The sequence below is a fragment of the Nicotiana tomentosiformis genome, chromosome 4 (genome assembly GCF_000390325.3).
Source record: "Nicotiana tomentosiformis chromosome 4, ASM39032v3, whole genome shotgun sequence".
Lineage (NCBI taxonomy): Eukaryota > Viridiplantae > Streptophyta > Magnoliopsida > Solanales > Solanaceae > Nicotiana > Nicotiana tomentosiformis.
The window spans coordinates 135,807,502-135,822,492 of record NC_090815.1 but is presented as its reverse complement, the minus strand read 5'-3'; the positions used below and the strand labels follow the sequence as shown (position 1 = coordinate 135,822,492).

At 36.4% G+C, this 14,991-nt stretch overlaps 1 long non-coding RNA gene across 2 annotated transcripts; it reads left to right on the top strand.

Annotated features, from left to right (window-relative positions):
• Window positions 1-2,039: 2,039 nt before the first annotated feature.
• Window positions 2,040-14,883, top strand: LOC104087931 (uncharacterized). Of its 2 annotated transcripts, none has more exons than XR_011415687.1 (4): window positions 2,040-2,310; window positions 4,389-4,459; window positions 7,063-7,802; window positions 14,389-14,883. It is a non-coding gene; the product is annotated as an uncharacterized lncRNA (long non-coding RNA). The 2 variants fall into 2 exon arrangements; XR_004504701.2 differs by lacking the exon at window positions 14,389-14,883 and adding an exon at window positions 11,993-12,678.
• Window positions 14,884-14,991: the final 108 nt, after the last annotated feature.

Here is a 14,991-nt window from a genome sequence, read left to right as displayed (position 1 = left end):
ATTAGTACCTTATTGTGCTCATTCCATAAGGGAGGGGGGGAGGGGGGCGGGGGGAGAAGAAGACTAAGAAAGATATTGCCTTAGTTTTTGTTGCTATAATAAAATTACAAGACATTACTTTGAATATCTTTTTACAATATTTTTGTCTTTAAATTTGAATTAAACAACTAGGTCACAATTCTATAATAAATTTATAAGGCATTGCCTTAGATATTTTTTAACATCTTTTTAGCTCTAATGATAAACCAATAAGCACACCTCTAGCACAAAAGCATGGTCTAAAAAAAGCCATGGATGATCTAGTGGATGCTTCACTATATAGGAGTATTGTTGGCAGTCTGCAATATTTAACTCTCCCAAGGCCAGACATAGCTCATGCAGTGAATCTGGCAAGTCAATTCATGCAAAGTCCAAACAACACTCATTATATGGTTTCTCTGATGCAGATTGGGGAGGGTGACCTATGACTAGGAGATCAACTACAGGCTACTATGTCTACCTAGGAGCTAACTGCATATCTTGAACATCCAAGAAGCAACACACAATGGCAAGGTCTAGTGTAGAAGTTGAGTATAAAGCACTAGCCTCGACAACAGCTGAAATGACATGGATAACCTACATTCTCAATGACATTAGGGTTCGTTTAAAAACTGCACCAATATTGTTCTATGATAACTTGAGTGCACAATATATGACATTCAATCCAGTAATTCATGCTAGAATAAAGCATGTTGAGATGGACTATCACTTTGTTAGACAAAACGTTGTGGTTAGCTTGTCCCAAGGTTTGTTAGATCAAAAGACCAGCTAGCTGACATCCATACTAAGGCATTGACTAAGCAAATGTTTGCAGGTTATCGAAGCAAGCTAGGAGTGGTAACTCCACCCCTCACTAGCTTGAGGGAAAGTGTTGAAGGAGCTGATCATGATAAGGATAAACTTGCACGAGATAAGGATAGTCAGATTATTTTGTAGAGTTTGTATTCAACTCAATGTAATAGTCATACATGTAGTAGAACTCTAAGTCATTTGTATAAGTTATCATTTAGCATACTTAGCCTAGTATTTTGATTCTTTTGTGACTTGTATAAATGCAGTTACTTGTGGCTTTTATATACCAAATCTAAGCTCCGATACTAACTGTTGGGCTAAAACCAACCCAAAAATAGCTTAACATGGCCGTGTGATATTGTTCGTTTTTGTCATATGCCCGCATGATTTTTCTCGTAAGGCCTCACATCATTAAGTGATGCTTATACTTTATATGTAAGCTCTCAATCTTTTTAATTACAAATGTAGGACTTTGTCCGCACACCGAACAAAGACAATTTTATGCATGGTAAATATAGCTGGAGTCGAACAAATACGTGGTTCCACATTTGACAATTTTTAGCTCTACTTGAGCTGTCCTATATTGACCCCAAAGTTAACTTGGTCCTCTCATATATAATAAATTTTGTGACGCACTCCTAAAAGTAGGCATTTGTTCCTATCTTCTTTATTAATATTTGGCTTAATTAATTGTCATGCCATATCCCGTGATTAATAAGATATCTAGGTAACATTATCCAATTAATTAATTAATGTTAATTAAACAGATAATACGACATGGTTGTGTAACAAAACCTCATTTCTTACTTCTGGTGCTATCCACGCAGTCCCAAAAGTCAGCATGGTTCATGTATTTACAGCATTAATTAACTCCGTTATTGAGAGTATTGGCTTTATTGAGAGTATTGGCTTAGTTAATCCATAACTAGAAACAACTTGTACAGTAACAATATAAAATATGTGTATTAATTAATAAAGATTCAAATTCCCTTTATTTTCTTATTGCCAGCGCACCTAAACAGTTTTGTTTGGGTTCAAAATGTTCGACTTTTATCATACCTTATCACCAAATCCTAATTGATGAGTTTTATGTAGTCTGGTATGTGTATTGTTTGACTCGCTAAACAAAAACCAAAACAACATTAGTTAAATAAATATATAAAATAAAAATTAATAATTAATCACATTGCACGTTGACGAAGTTATGTCATTGTATATATCTGAGACGTGAAGCAAACATTTTAAACATGCGATTACTGCAATAATAATACAGAAGACTTGCCAGCACTACAATTTCTTATAAACTCAGAACCTTTGTGTGTTTTATTATCCGGAAATTTTGATTTCTTAATGGTAAAAAGCTGATCAAACCTATGGCTTCTTCAGTTGTTCTTTCTCCCGCTATTATCATGTCATATAACAAGTACAGGATCCGTCAAAAGCTACCCCAAATCAGAGCTCAGAGCTATAGAGATGAAGGTATGTTGGTTTCTTTCTTTTTCTGCTTACATCTCATTTCACGTTACATACACATCAATTGTGTAATGGGCGTAAAAGATCAAGTTTAAGGCAGATGGAGAAGTAGAGAGGTTTAAGGCAAGATTAGTTGCGAAATGTTACCGTCAAAGAGAAGGTTTGGATTACCATGATACTTTTTTTCCTGGGGCAAAGATGGTTACAGTGAGATCCATCATAGCATTAACAGCATCAAAGGGTTGGGATTTGTTCCAAATGGATGTTTATAATGCTTTTTTATAAGGAGATCTATATGAGGAGGTATACATGGAGATGCCAGAAGGCTTTAGAGGTCAGGGGGAGAAGAAGGTGTGAAGATTGCTCAAGTCCTTGTATGGACTCAAGCAGGTATCTAGGCGGTGAAACATTAAGTTGACTGAAGCCTTCATAAGTGCAGGTTTCACTCAAAGTAATCATGACTACTCTGTTCACCGTGAGAAAAAGCGAGGATGTGGTGATCATTTTAGTCCATGTAGATGATCTACTTATAACAGGAAGTAGCAAAGAGCTTGTGAGTGTTGCTAAAAGCATATTGCATGATAAATTTAATGTCAAGGACCCAGGGGAGCTTAAGTACTTCCTAGGCATTGTAACAACCCGACTGATCATTTTGAGCTCTAGCATGTCGTTCGGTGGTTCGATACCTTGAGTAGCTTCACTTTATGTATTATGACTTTCACGTGTAGTCGGATTATATTTTCGGGAAGATCAGAGTTGGTTTGGAAGAATAATTCTCAATTCGGAAGCTTTAAGTTAGAAGAGTTGACCAATGTTTGAATTTTGGTAAACGACCTCGAATCAGTGTTTTGATGGTTCCGTTAGGTCCGGATGATGATTTTGAACTTAGGCATATGTCCGAATTTGGATTTGGAAGTTTGTAGGTTGATTTGATATTTTTTGACAAAAGTTGGAAGATTGAAGGTTTAGAAGGTTGATAGATTTGACCGAGAGTTGACTTTGTTGATATCAGATCCGGATTATGATTTCAGAAGTTGGTATAGGTCCGTTGTGTCATTTGGGACTTGCATACAAAATTTGGGGTCATTCTAGGTTGATTTGGTATGGTTCGACATGAGTTTTAGAAGTTTAAAAGTTCATTAGTTTATTAAGCTTAAATTGATGTGCGATTCATGGTTTTGATATTGTTTGGGGTGATTTTAGGCCTCAACTAGGTTCGTGTTATATTTTGGGACTGGTTTGTGTGATTGGGCGGGGTCCCTGGGGTTTCGGGTGTGTTTCGGATGTGTTTGGGTTGTGTCGCGTTCTTATTTGATATTTCAGCGTCGTTTCTTTGGGCATAAAGAGTACTATATTGAGAAAACGACCTTTGATTTATGATTAAATTAAACTATTATATCCATATCGTAATTATGGAACCATAGCAACAAGAATCGTCGAATTTCGAGGTCGTATGAGAGAGTTATTCCCATTTTCGTGTCGGGAAAGATTGCTAGTTTATGGTGCGAACTTTTGTTCTTCACAAGCGTGAGAGAGATTCCGCGAACGCGAAGAAGGATTTCTGGGTTGATCGGTCAACATGAAAATTTACTCTTCGCGAACACGAAGATCTCCCGCGAAGGCGATGAACAAAAATAATCTCGACATTGTTTTAAACCGAGAATTTTAGTATTTTGTGCATATCTTGAGTTCTAGAGCTTTGTTTGAGGTGATTTTTATGGTGTTGTTCTCGACTCAACAAGGGAATAAATATCTGATCTTTATTTTGATGTTTTCCATGATTATTTTCGTTGATTATTATTTTTATTCGTCTTTGAATTGTAAAAATTTGGGTTTTGAGCCCCAAAGTTGAGAAATGGTAAATCGTTGATTTGAGGGTCAATTCGTGGATGAAATTGGATGATTTTCTGGATATATACTATATAAGTTAGGGTAATACTTATTTTTGATAATATTTGAAATTCGGGCACGTGCGCCCAGGCGTTGACTTTGTTGACTTTTCGAGCGGAGTTGGGAATTATTATAAATTTTTAAATTACGAGTATTGGATTATATTTTAATTGGTTTGCACGTTGTTTGATTAGTTTCGGATCATTTGGCATCGGTTCGAGGAGTTAGAGAGGCGTTGGAGCCGGTTCGCGAATTTCTAAGCAAGGTAAGTCTCCTGTCTAACCTTTTGAGGGGGAATTTATCCCGTAGGTGTTATATTTATTATGTGCTATATGTTGTGGGAGCTATGCACGTATGAAGTGACGAGCGTCCGTGCATATGCTAGAGTTCCTGATTATGTCCGGGTAGGCTTAGTCTCACGCCATGCTTTAATTGTACTATTTTAGATACTTGACGAGCTACTTGATTAGCCGTGGATATTGTACTTTCCTTTACGGATTCCTTTCGCTTTGTGCGTATTTGTACGATAGTTTTTCTTGAATTTTATAACTTACACGTATATTCGTGAGTGGGGTCCGTGACCCATCAAAGTTTTATATTCTAATGGGATCGGACTGAATGCCTCAACAATACTATTATCGGATCGGACCATTCGCCTCGGTGGTATCATGTAACACACTCTTATGGGATCGGGCTGTTCGCCTCGGCGGTATCATGTAACACACTCTTATGGGATCAGGCCATTTGCTTCGGCGGTATTATATAACACTCTTATGGGATCATGCCGTTCACCTCAGCAGAGTAACATATTCTTATGGGATCGACCCATTCGTCTCGGCAGGATTATGTATCACACTCTTATGGGATCGGGCAGTCGCCTCGGCAGTTCTATGAAATACTCTTATGGGATCGGGCCGCTCGCCTCGGCATAATCACGTGAAATACTTGATAAGGGATCCGTGTACTCATGAGTTTTCTGACTTGAAATGTGACCGTTGATTTGGTATTGGCCATTACGTATTCCATTTGAGGAGGTATTCGATAATTGTGGACTTTGTGTTCATTGTTCAGTTGTAGACCGTATTATTTGCTTATATCTATTCTGATTTTTTACTTACCATATTTCATACTTGTCTACCTTATTATATTTGATTTATTGGACCACTAGTAAGTATCAATGTCGACCCCTCATCACTACCACTTCGGATTTATGCTAGATACTTACTGGGTACGCGTTGATTTACGTACTCACCCTGCACTTCTGTACTGAATGTACAAGTACTGAGGCATGTACATTAGGTGGTCATCTTGGCGCAGTTGCTGAGGGGACTTTATGGTGAGCCGCATTCTACGATAGAATTTGTAGCACACACAGTCCCCATCTTATTCAATTATTATATCCTGTATGTTTTATATTCCATACAAATATTGTGTTAGTGTTGTATTGTTCTAGTAGATGCTCATGCTCTTGTGACACCGGATTTTGAGGGTTCCTAGTGGATGTTCATTATTTTATTTTACGTTATCATTATCACTTCACTTTATGATTTATTTATATTCGAAAATTTGATAAACAAAAGCACATGTTTCTATGAGTGCTAGATTTTATTCTATTTATTTAATAAAAATTCTGATTTTAAAAATTTAAAATTGATAGTTTAAGTGGAGGTTCCCGCATTGGCTTGCCTAGCAGCATAATTGGGCGCCATCACGACCTATTATGGGATTTGGATCGTGACATGCATAGAACATAACATTTTGTTGAATCAAAGGAAATATGTGCTTGAGTTGATTTCTGAAATGGGGCTCAGTGGAGCAAAGCCTTATGCCACACCACTGGAGATAAACTACAAGTTGACTACTATGGAATATTATAAGGCAGTAGGTACAATAGAAGATTTGCCATTGCAGGATGTTTGTGCTTATCAGAGGCCGGGGAAGTTGCTATATGTGACTATCACCAGACCTGATATTAGTTACACAATGCAGACACTCAGTCAATTTATGCAAATGCCTAAACAATCACCTTGGGAAGCTGCCATCAGAGTGGTTAAGTATCTCAAGAATGCACTTGGTCTAGATGTGTTTATGAAGGCTGAACTAACACAACATCTTACTTGTTGGTGTGACCTTGACTGGGCTGCTTGTCCTAACACTAGAAGGTCTGTGACTGGATATATTGTCAAGTTTGGTGAATCCTTGGTGTCTTGAAAGTCTAAGAAGTAGCAAACTGTCTCCAGAAGCTCATCAGAGGCAGAATATCGAAGCATGGCATCTGCTGTGGCTGAAGCAACATGGTTACTTGGGCTATTTCAGGAGTTGGGAGTTGACATTACACAGCCTGTCGTGGTTCATAGTGACAGCAAGACTGCTATACAGATTGCTGCAAATCCAATCTTCCATGAGTATACTAAGCATATCGATATTGATTGCCACTTTATTAGAGATAAAATCAAGGAAGGAGTCATACACACAACTTTCATTGGCACTAAAGAACAACTGGAAGATTTATTGACGAAGGGGCTTAGCAAGATGCAACACTTCCAATTAATGGGCAAGCTGGGCGTGCTCAATATTTTGTACCCTCCGGCTTGAGGGGGAGTATTGATGTGTATGTAACAGAAATGACACGTGGCGGCATCTGTATGGGTCAAGTTGTTTGTTAGTTGGTTAGAGTGAGTTGGTTAGAATAGTAACCCTATGTCCACCTGTAGCTTAGCCGTTAATAGTCGGTTAAAGTATATTGATAGTGTAAAAAAATTATTATATTGCTAGTGTACATAAGTTAAATCCTTCTATTTTTTACATTAGCGCCACTTAAAATAAGAGAATCCTTTGTTGGTCAGTAATGTTAAATGAAAATTGCAGGAAAATCAAGGCATGTAGTTGATGCAGATTTACAAGTTTTAAAGGAACGGATGGAAGAAGTGAAGATGAAAGAGAGACCGGAGAGGTGTTTGGTATGCGATCAGGGTTGGAATTACACAACTGCTATTAATACTGCAAGTTCATATTATCAGAAGAAACACAAGAAAGAATTGTATTACATATCTCAATGTGTTGAACTATTTTGCATGGTTGGTGGAACTATTGGATTTACTATACTTGGCTGTAGTCTTTGCCTTTACCTTATTTCCCTTCTTATTTATTTAAATCTTAGCAACTGAGCATATGGTTGTGCTCAAGTAGCAGTACTGTGATTCTATTTGTAACTATGTGATTATTTTCATTTTTACACATATATTCTTTTGGGGTATTTAATTGCCCAAACACTGTAGCTTGTAATAGCAGAGCTTATTTTTCTATTAGCTCTGCCCTGGACATTTGAAATCCATTGTTAACTTTTTTCTTCTTAGAAAGTTAGAAGAATAAAAAGCTTTGGGAAGCACTTTGTTGATTCATGTATTCCTAGTTGCAAGGATACAATGTTCATGACTGCTTAAGTTATATTACTATCTAAGTTAAATTACTATTTATTTTTTGTAGATTAATTCGTCGAGTGTAATTTATTCTGTATACTTCTTATGTTCTAGGTCATGTGCAATGTCCACAGAGGAAAAAGCATGAAGTAAAGACAATCTTTGCGTCTTTCTACACTTCTTTTTTTGGTAAGTATCAACTTTTCATTAATTACCAAGGTATCATTTACAGAATCAGCTAGACTTTATAATACAATCTGGTTTGCTTATAGCAACTAACAAGAAAAATCACTATAACAAATAAAGAACTCACTATCCATGTTTAATCTCCCTTTTTTATCTAGGAAATCTGTACTTTTGGAGTAGTATCTTAGTGGTATCATTGGCTCTAACATAACATATATATGAAATCTCTCTAGCTATTGCTTCACGTGTTCTTTCCTTCTGGGCAAATTGTCTATTGTTCCTTTCAATCCAGACTACATAAACAAACTCTGTAAACGCCAACTTCTCTAGTTTTGCCTGCGTAGTTTTTCCTTTTGTATTCTGCTCGATCCAGTGCTGCATATGATTCCATGAGCTCATTGCCACCCATGTAATGTGCAATCACTTCATTAGTTTATCCTAAACCTATCTTCCAATTGCACATTCTGCAAACAAATGATCCCCGCTTTCAACTGCCAATTTACACATGACACAACTAGTATCAACTTGCATTCCCCAGCTTTTCAATCTTGTAGCTGTGAGTTACCTGTTTTGTTGGTGGAGCCATGTTATAAATATTGCTTTTGGACTTGCTGCATTGCCACACATGATGTTTTTCTAGGTAACTCTGGGCAGATCCCCTAGCATTCTCAAGTAAATGCTTCTGATCATACTTTTGCTATTTAGTTGATCTGGTTGCACATGACACATTTCTTCTCTTGCTTTGAGTATTTTCCTAACCATCCAACTAGCTTGTTGAGGAATAGGTATACTCTCCAAGGGTTGTACTTTTATATAGTATTCATGAATCCACTTAATCCAGAGAGTGTCTTTCTTAGTCTTCAGATCCCAACATGTCTTTGTTATAGCTGCTTTGTTCCACATCTTTAGGTTTGTGAGATTCAATCCTCCTGTGTCTTTGGCAGACACATCCTACTCTACGATACCAGTGATTTTATGGTGATTCCATTTGCTCCATACCATATAAAACTTCTGCAATAACCTTCAATAGCTTTCATCACTTTAGCAGGTATGATAAACAGTTGTGCCTAATAGGATTGAATGCCAAAAAATACTGACTTTACCAAGTGGACTCTGCCTGCATATGATAACTTTTTTCTGTCCATGATGAAATTCTGGTTGTGATCTTGGTTACTAGAGGCTGCCATTCTACCAGTTTCAGTTTTCTAGTGGCCATTAGAATCCCTAGGTACCTGAATGGTAAGTCACCCTGTCTATATCCAAGTGTCTGTTGGATTTCCTGCTTGGTAACTTCTGATACACTACCATAATAGATAGCACTCTTGGAGAGATTATTCTGTAATCCTGAAGCAACTGTGATAGACCAAAATTTTCATGTAGAAGCCCTACAGAGATTTTGTCACCTTTAGCAAACATGAGGAGATCGTCTGCAAAGCACATATGTGTTACATTCAGTTTAGAGCACTTTGGGTGATACATAAATTGCTCCTCTTCCTTTAGGGTATTAAGACTTCTACTCAAATACTCCATGACAATAGTGAATAGAAAGGGAGACATTGGATCTCCTTGTCGAAGTCCTCTTGATTCACCATTTATAACTATGGAGTAGTTGATAGTTGTAACACACTTCATCACTCATCAGATAAACTTTTGAGGAAAATGCAACTATACCAACATTTGCTCTAAGAACCTCCAGTCAACAGTGTCATATGCTTTTTGAATATCCACATTTACCATGCATCTGGGTGAGATATATTTTCTTGTATATGCTTTCACCAGTTCATGGGCCATAATCACATTATCTGCTACCTTCCTTCCTGTGATAAATCATGATTGAGTCTATGTAATAATGGTAGCAATCACCTTCTGGATTCTGCATGCAAGAATTTTGGCTATGATCTTATATAGAACAATGCTTCAGACAATTAGCCTATACTCTTTGATTGTAGCAGGATTGAATATCTTTGGGATTAGGGTGACTGCTGTACATTTGATTTCTCTATACATTTTACCTGTTATGAAGAAGTCTTGTACAACTTCTATGATTTCATTTTTAATGACAGGCCATGCTCTTTTGTAGAACACAACATTATATCCATCCACCCCTGGAGCTTTGTCATCTCCTATGGACTGAAGCCCTTCATAGATCTCCTCTTCTGTCACATCCTCACATAACTTGAGTTGTTGGTCATGGTTATGTATAGTTCCCCTTCTCATGATTATGCTGCTTACTGCTGTCACAATATGTAGAGCTGACCCCATAAGTGATCTATTTAACTGTATTATCTCCTTCTTTATATCAGTTGCTTCTACTGACCTTTATCCCTCTTGAGAGTCAAGTTCTAAGATTTGCTTATTCTATTTTCTGTCTCTCATAACAACTGAAAAGTAACTAGTGTTGGCATCTCCAAGCTTTATCTATCTTGCTCTGGTTTTTTGTTGCATGACACTTTCTTCAATCATAGACCACTTCTCAAGTTGACAAATAATCTCCTTCTCTTCCATTGCCAAGTCATCTGAGTATTGGTTGCTTATCTTGATTTGAATTTCTTGAAAATCATCTCTTTCTTGGTTGATTCTTGTTGCTACACCTTTGAACTCAATCTCATTTAGTATTTTTAGTTTCTCCCTAAGTTCCTTCTATTTCATCCAGATATTCCTCATCTTGTGTAGGTGAAGCCTTTGTTTCCAGCTTTCCTCCACTAAATGAAGATAATTCTCATGTGTTGCCCTTACATTGAAGAATTTAAAAGAAGCTTCGATCCTTGGCTCCCTAACATTAGTAGCTATCATCATAGGGCAATGGTTTGATATATGTAGGAATTTATATTCATTGTTCAGATGACCAAATTTCATCATCCATTCAGCATTCCCCATTGCTCTATCTATTCTGCTCCATATTCTATCTCTTCCTTGTTGCTTGTTTGTCCAGGTCTAGTAATCTCTTTTCTAGGGTAGTTTATTCAGCATCAGTTGTTGAACACACTTTGCAAAGTCCTTTATCTCAAGGCTAGTAACTGTTGATCCCTGCAGTCTATCTTGTGGACTCAAGATAGAGTTGAAATCTCCCCAAATAAGCCATGGTTTAGTGGTTGTTTTAGACAGAATAACTAATTGTTGCCATAGTTCTTTCCTCTGCTCCACTTTATTGTAACCATAGACAACTGTCATTTCACAGTCTATTTGTTGGTTCCTACTCATCATTTTATAGTGAGTAAGCTGTGCTTCTTTCTTCAGAACTTCAATCTTGTAAGCATTACTGTCCAAAGTAACCAGATCCTACTATTATTTGCATGGTTATAGTTGGTTTCAAATCCCCAACCTAGGGGCAATTTTATTGTTTATTTCATTTGCTTTATGCTCTTTCACCCTTGTCTCCATTAATCCTGCTAATTTGACTCTATTTTTTGAGATATTTAGCTAATTCTTTCTGCTTATATCTCTTATTTATTCCCCTCACATTCCATATTAGCCAAGATATTAATGATGACTACGAATCCCTTACCTATGTTAGAAGGGAGGAGATATTTAGCTAATTCTTTGTACACTTCTCTCTCTCTCTCTCTCTCTCGATATATATAAAATATTTACGTCATAGAAACAAGTAAAATTTAAATCAAAATAAATAAAAAATTGTTATTAGAATACATGTAGTTTGGTATATAGATAACTAAAAGGTAATTCGTCACTTCTGAACACCTACGTCTAAGGGTGGCAAGTGGGCCGGTCCGGGCCCGGGACCACGGTTCAAATAGGCCAAACGGCCCAGAACCGGTAGATGTGGGCATGGGCCGGTCTCGTGGGCCGGTTCTTGGCTTAGAATCATTAGGACCGGGACCGTTTGGTCCGCCAAGGGAACGGGACCGGACCGGTCCCTTGGCGGGCCAAACGGTCCCAACGGTAAAGTTTTTTTTTTTAAAAAAAGAGCCGTTTGGAAAATTTAAAATACAGCTGTTGGGCTGCCAAAAATAGCCGTTGGCTATTTAGAAAATAGCCATTTAACCTCCTAACTTTGTTTTAACCCCAAACTTTTTATCATTACACTTTTTTCCTATTTTTCACTATAAATATCCCATTATTCTTTCATTTTTTTTTACAAAATCAATATCAATCTATCACAATCTCTCTCTAATTTTCTTCTATACTTGGTACTATTGCTTACTATTGTTACAATTTGTGAAAAAATTGTGAAGTTGGTGAATTGAAGTATTCAAGTCTTCAACGATAATCAATTTTCAACAAGTTGTTCGTCAATTCGGTAAACTCGTTCAAACTCTTAAGTCTTAATATTATAGTTTTTATTTATTTTATTTATTTGCTATTACTTGACTAATTAAGATGGCTTCCTTAAAAAATTATTTTTCCAAAAATAAGAATAAGGAAAAATCCAAGAGTGGACAATCTAGTGGTACTGTTGTTCCTCCTCCCCTGTCCCCGACTCCCCGAACCGAACCCCATATCCGTCCTACACCTGCTATTCTTGATACCGATAATAGTTTATTATAATTTATCGATAGTCAATTTTATATAATATTGCACCCGGTGAACAAATAGATCATGAATTAATGAATGCTCTTTATTCTAATAATTATAATACTATTGATGAAAATGATGATGAGGAAATTGATTTTGATAAAACTCAACCGGATGATGATACACCTATTAGTCCTGCTCCTGATGTTAACCCAACTAGTGATAACCCTGCTAATCCAAATGATGACCCATCTGATACTCCTGTTACTGCCCCTACTTTTTCTAGACAACCTATAAAACGGACGGAAACATCTCCTGTTTGGCCATTTTTTACACAACTAGTTCCACAAAATAAGGCTAAGTGTAAAACTTGTGGTACTGAGTTAGCTTTTAAATATGCTGCTGGATCCCGAGGAAGGGGAGGGGGGACTTGTAAAAACTTTGGCTAGACACATAAAAAACACCCTAGAGATAGAATAAAATATGAACGTCTGAAAGCTTTGGCCGAGGGGAGAAGTATACCTAGTCCTAGTCAGGGTGACCCTAGTACCGGTTCAAATCAATTTTAACTGAGAATTAACACTGTTATCGGTGGTATTTTATATTATGATCCAAAAAAAGATCGGAAAGAATTGGCAAAAATGGTAATTGTTATGTGCTTACCCTATAGTTTTCCTTCTGATCCTTCGTTTGTGCATTATATTAGAAAAGTTTTTAATCTTACTTATAAAGGTTTTTCTCGCACAATCGTAAAGAGAGATATTTATAAATATAAGCATGAATATGAACAATATTTGCGCTATTTATTTACTCATATAAATTGTCGTGTTGCTATTACAACTGATATTGGTAGAAGTGGCAATGACTCTGATTACCTTACTGTTACCAGTCATTGGATTGATGAGGAATGGATAATGCAAAAGCGCATAATTGCTTATAGAATAATTAATTCACGTCAGACAGGACAGTTTATTGCTAGCACAATTACAGATATTTGCAGATATTTTTGCATTAGTGATAAAATATTGTCGGTTTCAATGGATAATGCTACTAATAACACAAATGCTATAGACTTGCTTACCACTACGCTAAATCCTGCATTTAGTAATATTTTTCATGTTAGATGTATTTGTCATATTTACCATTTCATTGTGGGCGATGGTATGAGAATTTTAAATATTGAAATTGAAAAGGTTAAAATGGCTCTTAAATGGCTTTTTTATTTAAACCGTAGAAGTAGACTTAGAGAATATTTTAAAAGATGCGATGAATTTGGCCTAAGAGAAAGAAAGGTTCCTAAATCTTGTCCAACTAGATGGAATTACATGTATGAAAGTTTGGTTGTTGCATATGAATATAGAAACCCCATAAACTTAATGTTTAATGTACATGTAAGTGATGATGATGAGCACTTTATGAATGAGGATTGGGCTAATGTTAAAATGCTTGTTGATTTTTTAGAAAAATTTTATATTGCTACAAATGAATTTTCTGGCAATATTATCCTACTATTTCTAACGGTTTAGTTTATATTACAGAACTTGCAAATTTGTTTACTCATTTTTTAGAGGGTGGGGAAATTTATAAACTTGCTATTGATTCTATGAGAAAAAGTTTAAAAAATATGTTTTCCCTATTCCTCCTATTTATGGTGTTGCTGCTTTGTTAAATCCTTGTATGAAATTAGGAGGTCCTCAATTTTGGTATGAAACTGTTTATAATAGTTTAGCACTTGAAGATGCTGAGTTGGCTGGACTTCCGGAAGTAATAGCCTCAATTAGAATAAATGCTCAAACTATTTATAATGCTTATCAAGTTGCATTAAATCATGCTAGACCAAATGTTCTAACTCCTTCTTCTTCTGATTCTCAATCATCTAAAAGAACTGCGAGAGTAAGAGCACTTAGTGCTTGGGCGGGGTTTAGGGGTTCTCAAGGTTCTAGTAGTAATAATTTTTCACAACTAAATGAGTTTGAAGTTTAATTGTCGCAACAAATTGAAGAAGTGAATCCCGACGGCTCCTTTAATCTTTTGTAATGGTGGAAGGACAAAGAAAAATACTTTCCGATTCTTTCAAGGATGACCCGAGATATTTTAACTATTCAAGTTTCAACAGTGGCATCGGAGAGCGCTTTCAGTCAAGCAAGACTTCAACTCGGTGATTATAGAGTGTCTATGAGGGGGAGCTTAGAAAAATCAGTACTTTTCAGAGATTGGATCCGTTCGGAAAAAAGAAATTTTGGACTTGCTGAATCACAACCCGAGGAAGACGAAGCTTATGAAGAACTGCTAGCTGAACTTGCGGAGGATGTTACTTTGCCCGACAATGGAAGCGGCGATGACCAAGCTACTTTTTCGTCATCACCAACGGGAATTCCTCCGAACCTTGAAGAATTTATGAAGTTTGTAAGAGATACCATGCAACTTGTATGAACAGAAATTAGTATGTATTATGAAACTGGTATTTTGGCACATCTTGAATAGTTTCTTTTTCTTCTTAATGGTGGTATTAGCACCTTGTTGTGCTCATTCCATAGGTAGGAGGAAGTCTAAGAAAGATATTGCCATATTTTTTTAATACTATAATAAAATTACAAGGCATTGCTTTGAATATCTCTTTACAATATTTTTGCTTTAAATTTTGAATTAAGAAGTTTAGATCACAATTCTATAATAAAATTTACAAGGCATTGCCTTAGATATTTTTTTTTTACATCTT